This window comes from Sipha flava, unplaced genomic scaffold (genome assembly GCF_003268045.1).
Source record: "Sipha flava isolate LNK unplaced genomic scaffold, YSA_version1 32_pilon_pilon, whole genome shotgun sequence".
In the NCBI taxonomy this organism is placed as follows: domain Eukaryota; kingdom Metazoa; phylum Arthropoda; class Insecta; order Hemiptera; family Aphididae; genus Sipha; species Sipha flava.
Genome location: NW_020273018.1, coordinates 2,807,226 through 2,823,092, shown reverse-complemented (window position 1 = coordinate 2,823,092; position 15,867 = coordinate 2,807,226). Strand labels below are relative to the sequence as shown.

Sequence of the window (15,867 nt, the reverse complement as noted above, 5' to 3'; positions counted from 1 at the left end):
TTTATACTTAATTAAACTTTATTCGAATTTATATAAATCAAGATAAAAAAAAACATTAAAAACATAAATTAAAACATGAAAAAATCTGAAAACAAAAATTGGAACGCTTTTTAAATTGAAAATTAAAAATTTAAAAATAATTATATAAAACACGTAAAACCTCAAATTAAATACATACATTTATAATGAAAAAAAATCATTCTCTAGAATAGATTGTTCAAGTCAGAAATATATTATTTACTAACAAATTCTAAATTAAAATTGTATTTTCTAGTTAATAATATGTAAGTTATCATTTTGAAATTGATTATTTTTGCTGCCATACTTATTAAATTATAATGAATGAGATTTTTAAAGGTTAATATTGTTAAAAATTGAGTATGGCTGAAATTTTTAAATACGAATTCAACTAACAGTAAAAACAAAAATAATATAGATATATTAATTTGAAGACTACACTTCTTAAAATATCCTATTCACAACCTGTTTTCATGATGCCATAATTTAGTGACGCGTTGCTATGTGAGCTGAGTATAAATATGTACCTACAATCTATTGAAGTCGTTTACTTTGTAGAACAAGTCTTAGCTATCGGCTGGTCGTTTAATACACGACCAACATCATTATGACCTCTCCTGATGTCTTGATGACCTACCATGATATACCACCCGCATTTCTTCAAACCGGTTAGAGCCCCCAAGGTATCCTGATGCTGTTGTTACCAAGTTGATCATGTTTAATTTTGGGGTGTTTTTCTTAAATGTTTATACTTTTCTCGTACATTAAATATAAACAGCATTGACTTACAATTTTTATAGATTTTAAGTTTGTATATTCAACATTTAAATATTTATGGATAAAACATATTGCATGATATATTATAATTCTCGGTTTTTACGAAATACATTTTATATTAGTTGAATCGTGTAAAATAATAAAATGTTTTCTTAAAATTATAATACGCATGTGCCTAATTATAAATCACTGTTATACTGGGATAACTATTATATTATAACTAATTAAACCAATTTCACATTTCAGTTTATTTCAACAATGTTTTCGTATAATGTGTATTCTGTTTTTACTTTTATCGACCGCAACAATCAATAAAAATAAGTATAAAAATATGAAATAATCTCAAAAAGTTTACAAAGCATAAAAAATATGGCTTATTACTATCCACTCATCTACCAACAAGTGTACTGCGATTGCCCAGGTAGATTCGAAAACCGTGTTGAGCATCGGTCTATGAGTGATGCAAAAACATAGGATATGTATGCATCAACATACTACAAGATGATGTGGTCTTCTCGAATTATTACGAAGCGAGAGATCAGTAATCGAATACTGCTTTGAGAGGATAATACAAATTTTCGGATTTTGAATTACAACCCGCCGTGAGACCAAGGTCTAAAATCGAGTGTAATTCGATGCATTTAAAATGTGATGCAATGAGTAAAGTGTGTACTAAACAAAACTCAAAAATGTGTTAACAAATCTTTGTATTCGTTGGGATCACAAAAACTATTAGGTACTCATGTGAACAAATATCGTAGACCATTGCCTATACCAGCGATCGCCAACCGGTGGTTCACGAAAAAATTTAAATGGTCCGCAGAAAAATTTGAACGTTAGGTACTTACAGAATATTTTTGTCGTTATTTCCCAAAAAAATAAGACCGTAGACATGGTATTATGTGGATAATAGATCCATTGCAGTAAACAATGAAAATAACAAGTTAAATATGACCGAAAAAAAATACCTCATCGATTTATTTAACGGTATTTATGTAAAAAGCTATTTTAAGCTAAAAGTGGTCTTTAGAATTTAGAATATGTATTTAGTGGTCCGTGAGTTTCAAAAAGTTGGTTGACCGCTGGTCTATACTATACGCGCACGGACAAATCTACATCAATTCTCCGATGTATTTAAATCGATTGAAAAGATATATACTAGGATCTTCAACTGCAAAACTCAATCTCAAGAGCAATCTTTAATTGCAGAGGTACGGCAAGGACTACACCAAGAGACAAACATTTATTGAAAAAAAATTTATAGTAGGCAATTCAAGGAATTGAAAAATCTTAAGCCCTGCGATAGTCGTTTTACTGGTGCCTTGTGTATATTATTTCTATTTTAGATGCATGATTCGCCCAGTGTAAAAGCAACAAGTTTAGACGTCGAACACGTACCGGCGTGCGACACGCAAGTTGGTGGAAGAGAAAACCCGTTACATGTCGCGTGAATGCGCTTGGCCGGTCGCGCGCGCACCGTTTGGTCAGTCAGTTCAACACGTCAGTCGTATACACGTGCGAAACCATCGGACGTTTCCGTGGTAAATCGACAATCGAGTTCTCTTCCGGTACGCGTTTTTTTTTTTTCGAAAACTGATCGAAATCGTCGCACTAGAAGCACAAGAAAACCGTCGGACAAAACGTGCCGTGTAAAATACGATTAAAGGTTATACGGACCACGCATTCTCTTAAAAATCGAAATTCATATATAAATCGCGACAACATCACATACACACTACATTAAGATACTAACGACACGTTTTTGAAGTATGTAAAGCATTTTTTTTCTATAGTAATAAACTCTATAGTATATATATATAACTTCTGTAGTAATAAACTCAGACGGTATTTATAATGTAGACGTCGAAACACGACGCGATAGTTTTTTAAACTAATTATTCGTTTCAACTTTGAACACCCAAAGTAAACGTTTATTCGTGTTTAAACGATCAATTCGGTGACGAACTTCAGTGTTTACTTGACCCAAAGATATATTTTTAACCGTTATTTCTTCTCGGACAATTTCAATGGCAAATTTCTTTACGTTTGTTTTGAATATTATCTCAAATCTAAACGAAATTATACTAGTTATACTACCTACATACTACCACCTATAGTATTGCCTGCCAAATATTTTCATCTCTAATTTAAACTTATTAAGACTGACCATAAATTCTCTATAGGTTGCATTTTAATATTTTTCCGTACAATATATTTTGTAATTAGTAAATCGGTGTATTCCTATCCATGTATACATACTTAAACCTTTACCATAAACTAAATACTAATAGAAGCCGAACAATGGGCATCTAATATTCTAATACATAAAATCTAGTCGAGTAAACAATATATTTTTGCTTTCAAAAAATATAATGATATTTTGACAGTTTATATAACATAACTCTTTCATGAAAATATAGTATCTTAATAATTAGTTTGTTTTTCTAAGGTGGATTATATACTCCATCTTGCCTCCTTCAAATGGCGTCTAGCCTGATCAATGCTTATTTTGATTTGAATTTTCCCTACCACAATTCCATAGGTATTAACTTATTGTCTCTTATCTCGCACCTCTACATTTGCTGTTTTCTAATATTTTTTTCATTTGATTAACAATAACAAATTCTTTTTAATATTCTTCATACAGTGAGAATTCTATTTTTATTAAATTTAATCATAATAAGATTTATTTAATAAATACTTACCAAAATAGCACGAGTAGGAATTTTGATAACTCGGAAGTAGTACAAATAACTTACCTACAGGGAGTATTTTTTTAGTAATTTACTAAGGAAGTTTTTAAAAATTCTATGTCATTTTTTGTTTTAACCTTGTACAGTATATTGTCAGTCACCAAAAATTAAATTAAAAAAAAAAACACCTATTGAGCTATTGATTCATATTATTATTGTTTACTTTTTTAGTTTCTGAAGTGGAAAAATAGGTGCTCACTACCGAAACACTCGTATCCTTAAATTTAATTTATCTCTACTATAGAATAAGATCTCTAAATAAAGAATATATAATACAAAATAAACTAGAAAAATTGTTTTAATTTAAAATCAAACTAGAAACTTAAACACTAATTATATTTAACTATAGTGATGAACCTATTTGTACCTGTACGTTACTTAGTATAATGAATAATAATGAAACCAGGAATATATTACATGTCATCAATAATAAAACAATTTTCTTTTTTTTTGGCCCTGGGAGGGGGTTTGAACCCGTACCCCCCCCCCCCCCCCGCCATTCATATGTACACCACTGTATACTTACATTGTTTTAAATAAATATAAAAAAATATAGATCCTTCAATAAATATCTAACTACCTAATATTAATAAAATATGCAGGTTTTAGTTTTTTATACATTAATATATCTAACTTTTATGTACTTTTTGTATACTGCAATAACTGATAAACTAACATTTTGTGGGCTGACATTAACTACTAAAACTAGATGATAATATAAATTAATTTCTCGCTAAAATGTTGTATAATTTTTCAAATTGACATTAAAATATTTAATATGCTAAGTAATTTTAACGCACGTTTTTTTTTTTAATGGAATAAGATATGTTGTTTTCGTACTCAACGAAAAAGAATATATGACGTATAATATAATCTATGGATGTACATAAACGGAATTATACAAAAAAAAAAACCCAGTCATCTCAATCAATCAATGCAAACTTTCGCCCGGAGCAGTGTAATATTTCACTTTTGAAAACGGAAACAAAATAATAAAATACAATTTATTCCAAGACGACGGGTATGTAATATAAAATATAATCGGATTTCGACATATTTCATAAGTAGGTATTTTTAAAATTGATATGTATCATTTTTACTGTGATACGTTTTTCGTCGGTGCCAGTGTTTTAAGTAACCTAAGCACTGCATTGCGCAATGGTTATGAGACAGAGATGATTATTACAATCGATAATTAAGATGCATTGTGTGGACTGACATGACATGCGAATGTAAATAAAAACGGCTACTATACAATATACAGTAATTAATAATAATAAATCACAATTACAGACGAATTATAAAAATATTGGATAGTATATATACATGTATAACTTTTGTTGTTGATTCCGTGCCCGTCAATGATGTGAATAAATACGAATCGGTATTATTATTTTGCTATTAATATTATATTATATCGCGTGGTGCACAAGATATGTATTATGCGTGCAGGTAACAAGTACTACAATATAATAAAATACCTCTTGACGGCTGCGGCGACCCAAATCGACCGTAAAAACGACTGTGGCGATTAACCGCCGCGTGCTGGAAATCTGAATTCATCATAAACTCATAATATATAATATCCAGGTATACCTACGTTGAGATCGACAAGAGGTCCATAGCCCCGATCCGTCTACTATGTATTATTATAGTAATTTTTATTGCATTCTGCGTGTATGGCTTTCGTCTTTTGGTGTGATGAAAGCCAAGCGCGTGCATCAATACAAACATGTAATATTGTATTCGAGTTACTGCGTCGTATACATTATTTCGATCATTATTTTTGTCGAAAATCTGACCAATGCGTTTCACAATGATAATGATGATGGTGATCGCTTTATAACATGGGTACGCATGCTCGATTATTCTTCGCTCATCGTAGGTAATCTATAATCTAAAATCTCACATATTTTCACACGGTCGCCACATGATCATCCGAATCGTCGTCACCGCGTTGTTTTGACCTTCTAAGGAACGCGTGCATGCAAATGTAATAAAAACATTCATGATAATATCGTTTGACACATGTGAAAAACAGAAACTGCAGTATGTCTAGGTCGTGTTGTTCAAATACGCCACCGATGCAGATTCGTGACACACGGCCAGTGTTCGCGTATTAAATGACCTACTAAATATTAATTGCGATAATAATACAATTATATGATATCCGTTTTTTTCGTCGATCTCCTTGACGTCCGTCGTATTTTACGTCATGATTTTTATCACACAGCGACGGGACGGACTCGAGATATTGTCATCAGGTAGCCCACCACGCGCAGTGGTCAGTAGATTTAAAAAAAAAAAGAAGAAAAATTCGTCGCTCCGCATTCAGTAATCGTGAGAGCTCTGAACGGTTTATTCAGGGGAAAAAAAATACATAACTCAACCAGCCGTCTGCATACCAATTATTTGATTTTTTTTCTATTTCACTTTTGAATGTGAAAAAAACTTATGATCCGCAATCGAGTCTCGTTAAAATTATATTCTATTCGATTATTCACGAATGCAAATTATTTATGTGAATTTTACGAACACCTGTTTCTATTTTAACATTGTAATAATTACTACATAAATCATATTATAGTCAAATTACTTATACTTTACAGGTCATAAGGTTATGTAAATTTTCTATGGTTATACATATGTTAGATTTAAACAACTTTGACGTTTTCAATAGCTTGTATAAATATAATTTGTATAATTATCATGTAAAGTTTGATTGACAGAAAATCCATACGGTCGATTTTGATTTTATACACAGAAATATATCCACTGGCCAATCAATTATTTCTGAAATCATATTTACTTTTAATATACAAGATACATATAAAATATTTAAAAATACAGGAGCTTCATATATAAGTTCAATTTTTGGGTTTGATCAAATAAACGACGCAATACTAAGTAATATATCTGTTCATCTAAATAGTATTTTGAAACATTAATGCAATTAGAAATAATTATAATTTTCATAATATATTTTAAAAATACAAGAACATTATTCAAAAAGTGAACTTGAAAGAATTTTGTAGAAGACATTGGTATAAACTTGCTCACATACGAGTGCACGCAAGACAGTGGTAAATATATTATTATTTTAAATTTAATCTTGATAGTTATTAACCCATATGAAAAACGATTCTGAACGGAGTTCGGTTTAATTTTCAAAAGCGGTGGGGACGTTATTCTAACCGGTTGTTTACTTTCATTTCTTCACGGATATTTCACTGTTTTTCTTAATTTTCTCAAAAAAAATATTAGAAAATTTATCATCTGATGTAAGAAAATTGTGTCGATTTCCAATACAAGCATATATATTCCGTATTATTTAATGTATTATATATTTTAGTATTTCTGTTATTACTAACTTTGTAGTATTTGGGTTTAAGTCAGACTTTTAATGTCAATTTCAATTTTTACGTTTTAATGATATAATTATGTTTAATTGTGGTACCCACATATGGATATAGGAACTCATACATAAGAATAAGATTTATGATATTTACTTTATATAAGGGATGCATAAGTGATATATATATATAATATATATATCACTTATGCATCCCTTAGAACATATACTCAACATTATCAACAAGTGTTTTTTTTTTTTTGTATTTCAATATTGAGACATGACGTAGGTATTTAAAGAATCATGGTTTTCATTTATTTAATTGTTATAATTTCCGCGACAAACGTAATGAGTTTAATAACAGCCGATCGACATATTATGACAAATATTTATCCCGACATAATTATGTGCATAATATAATGAAGATCTGTGTAGCAAATACGCGTCGACGACAGTTATACGGTGTACACACCACTTTGATCATATACCAACTCTTGGAGTATATACACAGCGAAATGAGATTGTCAGCAATATGTGACAGTGTGATTAAGCGTGTATGATTATTAGCCGGATTAACAATTTACCGCATGGGGGCAGATTTTAAAATTCCGCCCTTCAACCTCCTCCACAAACAAAAAATTATATATATATATATATATATATATGTATAATACATGTATATATTTATATATCTATACAACAAGTAACAATATAGTTAAAATTGTTTAATTAATTTATATTTATAAATATATTGTAACACCGGTAATTTATAAATTTATAGACCTTATTAGGTACTAAATATAAACATTTTAATACAAATTTATTCAATATAAGACATTTACAACTATTTTTTAGCTTTCTGTGCAGCAAACTCTTTAATAATATCATTCCAACCTATTTTTTTAGGAAAATATTTACAATAGATATTAGAGACAACTATGACATATTTTTATTAGATAATTGTGTTTTCTGGTAGTTCTTGACTGTTTTTAAAACTGAAAAGGATATTTTTCCGCTAGCATTTGATCATGGTATAAATATAAAAAGTTGTAAAGCTATTTCCACAATAGGAAATTAATCGTTTAACTTTGATACTGTTAATACTTCAAGAAAACTGTGCATAGATAATTTTTCATCTTCTGAAAAATACTTCATTATTGTTTTAAATTGTATAATCTGATATTCAAGTTCTTGTTATAAACACTATAAATATTTACTAATTGCTTTGATTTTTCTCGTAAAATATCATCGTCAATTCCTTCCACATTTAAAAAAAACCCAAACAACTCATTTATTTCAATATATGCATTTGTATGCGCTTTCCACTCATATTGATTGAAAATAAAATATTAGGCATGTTTGTTTTCCAGTCAATCGTGATTCGTGAATCGAACTCAACAACGACGACAAATATGACCACGAGACTCGAAAGAGAGAGAGAGAGAGAAAGAGAACAAAAACAATTGCTTTGTAGTGTGTAAATAAATTATTTGAAACTATTAATATCAAATTTAATAATCTGATGGTTATAAATTATAGTACACACATAGAGATATATAAGAAATACAATAAACACAATTTTATGTCAGTATAACAAAAATAAAAATGCATAGGTCCGAGCGCTAAATAATAATATGGTTTTACCCTTTATATATGCCTAACGTCCACAGGCGAAATAACTTAGCGGTTTAATATAATGTAAAATAACTATTGTAATTATAATATATATATATTATATTATAATATTATAATATTATATTATTGTTATTAATATTTTTCAATAGTAAATTAATAATTTTTCCTAAAAACTAGTATATACATTAGAAAATTTCAAAACTTTTGTTGACGCCGTTAAAAAATGTCCACCCCTAAAATTTTTCCGCCCGAGGCAGCTGCCCCCTTTTCTCCTCCCTCTAACCTGAAACTGAGTGTGAATGATAAATAAAACAAATAAACAGGAACTGGTACAAAAGTCAAAGTAACATGCGATTTAATAATGCGATTTTTCGAAATTGATACATATAACGTCTCATATAATCACCACATATAACGTGAATCTCCGTTCATAAAAATATGTACATAAGTAGGTAGGTACATAGAAGTAGGTAAAATAATTGTTATACGATTTCCTGCGCGACGTACACGTACATAATTCCGTTAGGAATGAGTGGAATGATTTTTTCGATCAGTGCGCGAAAACCGGATTGTGGTAATATTGTGAATAGAATTTAACGCGCAAGATTATGCATAATATAACGCGTGTATATAGCTATAATAATCATGATAAATTATCGACCGGCCACGCTGTCGTCGTCTCCCATTATAATATTTACACGTACATATACTCTTAAGTTCTCTGTACCAACGTGGTATAGTGTAATACCTCTATATTATAGTATACCGCTGTCGCCTAGCTACACGATGCCGGGTCTTTGACGAGAACTGGTCTCGCGTCAAATTATTTAGGTCGTATCTCTAGGTGCATACGCAAACCACCTCTAACCAGCTCTTCCACGGAGGTCAGCCGACGAGCACTGCGGCCGATAATAAGCTTATCATTGCCGCCGTCATGCGGTCATTATCATCTGCATACCTGTTTGAATGTGTGAGCGCGTATTATAAACACATAAATACGGGGTATGCATTAAATCATAAACATATATACTGTATGATATCATATTTGTACACGGAGGGAAAAACGCACGCTTGCAAGACGAAGCAGTTATTATAATATTACTCTGAGGGGGAGAAAGGGGACATCATGTACGAAAGCGCCGAAAGTCCTTAAATAATACGAGTATAATAGTATCACCGCTGCGTAAAAAAGAAAAAAATTAATATTATGTGTTGAGGTCAAAGCCTCGTCACCTAAACAGTAGTGCGACCGGTCAAATTTAGATGTACACTTCTAGAGATGCATTAAAGTCTCCGAAATCGCGTGTTTGTCGTAAACCTACTACACGTACGTACTGTGAACGTGTACAGTTTTACGCTACAAAAAATAATATAGAGGCACGTACGCGAACGGTTCTCTCTATAAAAGTTAAATGCGGTTACATTTATAGTAAGTTTTTATTAATCCTCAATATCGTTTTGAGTTTAAAATTACTGAGAGGCAACTGACATTTAAACCACCAACCTGTCGACCAAAACTCCTATCTATAGTTTTGAAGAATTTTAGAATAATATAAAGTATAGACTATTGTACTATTTCATGACGTAGAATAATAAATTCCTTAATTAATGAGGTTATACGTTATACACATATTTTTATACTACAAAAAATTTGAATTTAGTTTAGGTAGCTGATTAATAAAATATATTAGCTGTAATATCAACGAACCATCTACCTACAAAAAATTCAGAAGCAATTTTATAAATATTTTACTTTTATTTTTATTTTTTACATCAAAAAAAAATTGCTGGGCCTCACTGAGTGGTAACTCGTGTGGATACACAGGAGTTATATTGGTAACAAATGTTGAAAGAATTGTAATAATAATAAGTATGATAATGAAATGAAAATAATTTAGGTATACGAGTATAAAGAATTGCGTTGGTATAGTTTATATTCCATTCATATTGAAGCCAGTGGGTAGTATATTTTTTGAATATCGATAGTCATATTTGAAACATCACTGGACATTAAATTGTGTTTTTGATTAATTGCTTCTCAAACAATACTATAACAGTATAAGTCTATATATAGATACATTTATCGTTTTTTCATCAAATATTCATACCACACGAGTTTGCGTACACTGTCAGGTTTTAAATCACAGTCGTATAATATACCAGCCGAAAACGGTTTGATTAAATGATTATGAAAAATAATACTAAACGCTCTATAAGTACATTGTCGTAATTACAAATCTTCTACTTATCGCTTGCCTTCTGCCGCGACAACTGCACACACGTCACATACACATAATGTACTCGCTGCACGTAAATAATATCGAAATAGATTTACATCATCATCATATTATCACCGTGTACGCAAAATAATAATATGTTATTGTTTTATTTCACGTGTGTAGTCGACTCCGGCATGAATGAAATGTTTAAACCATGTATCCAGTACAGTATTACTGCAAGCGATAGGTATGCACGTGTTTAGGAGTAACGGTGCATATATAATTTGTTACACCATAGGTTTTGTGCGGGTTTTCTAACGTGCTTTCAAACGTCCTCAATGTCGTCACGAAACGCGTTTGCTACTTCCGTGTTTACACATGAAAGTTACACTTTGTTTTGAAATTTTAAGAACGTTAGATCAAGAAACCGGGCATGAGTGGTAACTACGTCAAAAGAATACAAGGCTACCAAAATATGAAGAACTTAAGTCGTTCTTGGGGAGTAGATGTACATCATTTAAGTTTTCAGAATCTTGGTCTACTAGCAAGGGTGAAACCAAAAGAAAAAATAATCCTAATAATTCTAATTTCTTGTCTAAAAAAGTAACCTTAGCGGTCACGGATCAGAAGAAGATAACATTGATATTTGAACATGATAAGCGCGAATGTTGTGCTCATTGCTCAGGTTAACATAAGATTTATTATTGTGAATTATTTAAAAAACTGTCCATTTCCGATCGAGTGGATGTAATTCGAAATACTAGATTATGCTTTGTTTTTCACCAGCGCGTATGGCAGTTAAATGTAATTCTAAGTACAATTGTTTCAAGTGTAAAAAAAGACATAATTCATTGCTTCATTTCGAGAAAACAATTACTTTAGCAACAACAAACTTGGAAAATGATAAATTGGCTGAAATTGATGAGGGTTCGAAAATATCTATTTTAGTAAAGGTGAATAACGGATATGTGTTTTTATCGACAGCCTCTATATTAATTAAGGATAATCGGGAAGTAGATTAAAAGTTGTCACATTGTGTTAGACAGTGGCTCTAAGATAAATTTTATATCAAAAAAATTGGCCAATAGATTACAATTAACTTCGAAAAGGTCCATCCTACCAATCAATGGCATCGGTGCAAGTTAAATACAAGCAGGATCAGTTGTCGAGGTTCGATTGAAGTCTAGAGTGACTAACTTCAGTTTAAAAATATCTTGTTACATTTTGTATGTTATTATTGATTCACTCCCTACAGTTTGCGGAACTAAACTTTTTTATATCTCATTGTCTTCTTCAGTGATAACGACGAGCATTTTTCGTATCTATAGATATCGATTTTTAAAGATATATTCAATATACTCACCGTGATTACTTTATCAGTGAATACTTGTACATTTCTATCTCATCGTATTAAAAGTATAAATTTTACACTATCTAATCCATCCAATACATAAAGTGTCTAATCAATACTCTTATTGCTATTTAAAAATATTTTTTTTTGATTGTATGTCACCAAATATAAAAAATAAATATACCGTTATAATTCAACACAACCAAACTATTTCATCCGACCAATATATTGAATTGCTATTAATCATCCACTTTAACTTTAAACATTTCGTAACCGAAAAAAATTATACAAATGTATAAAATAATAAATATATTAATTACAATATAATGCATTTAATATATGATCTATTATATCAAATATCTACATAATAATTATTTAGATTATAATTGTTATACTCATAGACACCCCTAGGCACCCCCAGAAATGTTGTAAACGGGGCCTTACAATTTAAATCTACGAGTAAAGGACCCGTATTTTTTAACTAATGTTTCTCAAATTAAATGTTATTTATTCTAAAATATTTGATAAAAAATAAATTATATTTCATAATAGTAAAAAAACTAAATTTTTTAAAGTTTCGTGCAAAAACTTTTTATGATAATATAACAACTACAATTGACTAAAACAGTACAAATTAAAAATTATTAAACCTATCTAAGAAAAATATACAAGATTCTAGAAAAACATATTCATTAGAACTAATATACCACGATGTTAAATATAAAATTTATTTTATGTTTATTTAATTATTTATACTTTATAATTTATTAAATGTTTTATTAAGATAGGGCCCAAAAATATTGTAAGCACCCCCTGAAATACAAGTCTGCGCACACAATTATAGTATGGGCTCAACTGTGGTCGAACAATTTTACACGCGCACCCGATATATTGTCTGCGAAAATATTAATCAACTAGTCCACTAGACGATGTACACAACAAACGACGACGAATGTAGACCGAGACAAATTACTTGACTTACCTATTATATTTTATATAGTTTGTACATACGTTTTAGTTTTTTTTTTTATTATTATTATTATTCTCCCGTCTGCAGAGACAATGCATGTAATAACGCTCAGCACGCACCACATTATGTACAGCAGGTAGGTAAGTAAATAAGTATATATATATAGGCGTGTTATCGCACATAGCATTTGTCCCCAGCGAAATCCGTTTCCGACTGTGTAATAGGTTTTCGACATCTTCCCCACGGCTGTAAAAATTAGATCGGTGACCCAAAGTCACATTATAAATTAAACAGATGTATCAATAATAATTATTCAATTAAAATCTCTTATAATAGTTGCGTCCCATGGTGGCCATTGGCGAAAATACAAATAAGTAGACATTGTGCAGGTACGTAGGTATACTTTTTTCCCGAGTGTCTGGCATAGATTCAGAGATCGAAAACAATACAAACTAAGTACGCAGTGGATAGGTACCACGAATCTTATGTAGCACCACACATATAATATCATATAATGGTATAAGATATCAGAGAAGCGATATATCCGTCAGTAACTTGTATACAATGACCGGTACTAATAATAATGTAAGGAAATACGGTTGAACGTATATGTTTTATACATACTTCTTTTTTTCATTTAATTTTCTCAATTTTCGATTAATGATTAATTACGTCATAAACCTATAACACTATTTATTTATAATAGGTACATACTTTTGCAATGATATAATATTGTTTTATCAGTTTTATAGAGATAAAACGATAAAATCTTTTAAATAATTATCATAACATCAAACATGCATTAGATTATTATTTTGACATTAAAAATTATATTATTTACTTAGTCATCATAATATTATTTATATCACGTATCAAGGAAAGGTACATACTATATACATAATATGTTACGTGAAATTTTTTTTTAAATAATGATTGTATCACATTTTCCCTAAGTTATTTTTCTAGCTTAATCGGAGTAATCATAAAACATTTATACAAAACCTATCCACTTGGAATAATTCTCATAATTATTCTTAATTTACGTTATGTTATGATTTTTCACACGCTCCACAAACAATTGCAATTAATGTCTAAAGTTGACTAAAAACAGAAACGTATTTATGTAACCATACTAATAACAATTTTGATAGTAATAAATTAGATAAAAAATAATTTTAAAAATAGATGAAACTACTATGGTATTTTAAATAATATTAATTTTATTATTTATTACATTTACATTTAAAATGTATACCTTTAATAATTTTTTATGAAATTTCCGAAGTATAGGTTACATTTAAATGCAATTTGTAAATAATACATTTCAAAACAGTAAAACCTAAATTTCTTAAATTACACCACAATAATATGTTAAATGTTATAGATGATAATTAAATTTATAAAAAAATTATTAAATTATTGAATTCATAAAAGAAATAGAAATAATATTAAAATACAAGTTAATATAACAGTATTTTAATAGTCATAAAATGGCAGTATTTTTATTAGTGATAAGTTGGAAATACTTTGAGTCATTGATTCTAAGACTTAATTTTAAATATAAATAACAAGATTAGTTATATTTACTTACTATCTTATTCGTTTTTTAAAAATACTTTTTAAGCTAAATTTGGTTAGTTAACATTTTATTAAACAGTGGTGCTTATATCGATATTGTTTTTGTTATAAATGTTATGTTAAATACGTATTATTTATATCAAAGTTTACCTTCAATTATCATTAATACTGGTAGAAAAAGACAAAATGCAAATAACGTGATCATTTACTTGAGTGTTGTTTGTTCCTTTTTTTTTTTATTTACTCATATTTAATTTCAATCTAATGAAGTTTTGTAAAATTCTTCTTAGAATATTTGCTTTTATTAGTTATATTCATTAAAATTCAATTTTCAAACCTTAAAGGTGATTTCCCTTTGTATTTACTACACTTAAAAATTAAGAACAAAACTATCAACTTTCATTTAACTTGAAGGTAATATATTAAAAAAAAAAAAAAGAAAAAAAACAGTAGTCTCTGATTCAATGACATTAAAAAAAGAAATACTAATGATTGTGATTTTCTTTTCATTTCAAAACTTTACCTAATTTAACATTAATATCTTCATATTTTACTTTTATAAGATTTAACTTTTGTTAAAGAATCAAATGATTTTAATAAACTCCATATACCGAAAATGTAAAATATTGGTAAATTTATTTATGAAATTCACAAATTTACATCTATACGTAATTATTTTGTAACAATATAAATGTATATTTATTACAATGTAACGTATTATAATTAATAAACAATTGATTACGTCTTACAGGTTAACTTCAATTATTTACAGCATAATTATAATTTTTTTTCTAGATTTTTACTTTTAAGTGTTATTTCCAAAAGAAAAATCCTTACATTCGTTTCCGAAACCTAGATTCTACGATTAACAATTTTAAAATTAAATTTATATGTCTTTATGGATTCAATCCTAGTGTTATGTACGATGTTATCGACAAAATAGTACAACATATAAACATTATGTTTTAATGACGGCGATTAAAGTGCACATATTACCAGTTCAATGTAACGGTTTAAACAGTTGTTCGGCAACGTGCGGAATGACATCACTACGTCAGAAAGGTGTACACCGATGTCCGGTTCCCGCTATTTTTTGCGCGAGTAAATCATGGCTTTAAATTAGTTGCTACGTATAAGTACTCGTATATATATACAGTGATCATGTTTTACATTTTATCTATGAAACAAAATAAATTATTAAGAACTTCTTACAC

The 15,867-nt window shown here is 29.3% G+C and overlaps 1 protein-coding gene across 2 annotated transcripts in view; it reads left to right on the top strand.

Moving 5' to 3' along the window:
* The first annotated feature begins 2,263 nt into the window (after window positions 1–2,263).
* LOC112686915 (patched domain-containing protein 3) overlaps window positions 2,264–15,867 on the top strand; it is a 37,788-nt gene continuing 24,184 nt past the window's right edge. Inside the window, exons 1-2 of one of the 2 annotated variants that reach the window (XM_025559406.1) lie at window positions 2,264–2,562; window positions 4,372–4,569. The gene's annotated coding sequence lies outside the window, so the exon portion shown is untranslated. The remainder of the gene's footprint in view (window positions 2,563–4,371; window positions 4,570–15,867) is intronic. The other variant, XM_025559405.1, reaches the window with a different exon arrangement.